Source organism: Myotis davidii, unplaced genomic scaffold (assembly GCF_000327345.1).
Source record: "Myotis davidii unplaced genomic scaffold, ASM32734v1 scaffold535, whole genome shotgun sequence".
In the NCBI taxonomy this organism is placed as follows: Eukaryota; Metazoa; Chordata; class Mammalia; order Chiroptera; family Vespertilionidae; genus Myotis; species Myotis davidii.
Window position 1 is genome coordinate 922,042 of NW_006286980.1, and position 697 is coordinate 922,738.

Below are 697 nucleotides of genomic sequence, written 5' to 3' on the forward strand. Positions count from 1 at the left end.
CGGGACCAATGCAGTCCTTCCGAGACGGTACTGCCCGGTCACTTGGAGCCATCTGCGTCCCCGCCCCATCGCTTTGGGAAGAGGCCCCTGCTTTCCCTTCGCTTCTCCGAGGCAGCGCGACTGATCACGCCAGCCTCGCCGAATCCTCGGGCTGAAGGGGCCCGGATAGAGTCGCCTTAGAATATGTAACCGGCGACCGGGGGCATAGAGGGTGACAGAGTCGCTTATCCAAAACAGCGTGGTCAGGACGCCTGCTTGGTGGGCGAGAGGGCTGTGCGCGCTCCAGGACTGTAGGTTCTCCTCCGGCATTGCAGAGGGGGTGTCCCGTGCGCGCGGGTTTCCTTGGACGGGCTCCAGGTGTCCTCAGCTGTTCTGAGCAGCAAAACATGCCATCTCGACCTGAAGCCTGAAACCGTTTTTCCTTTTCTAAGCGAAGGATCCCCCCTCCCCTGCCGACTCTTCCCACTCAACTTGTCCCAGGAAGGGCCAGGAAGGAGGGCTCCCATCGAGCTCCCCGAGTCAAAGATAGGTAGTTCTTGGGGCCAAACAGGTCTGCAGGTTTTTAAGTTGAATTAATTGCCCCATATAACTCTTGGTTTCAAAATTCTAGGAAAATTAAGTCCCAGGCCCTCATACACACCTGGCCACAGTCAACTGAAGCTAAGTTGTGTCTGTCCTGTCCACACCCCTGCCACTT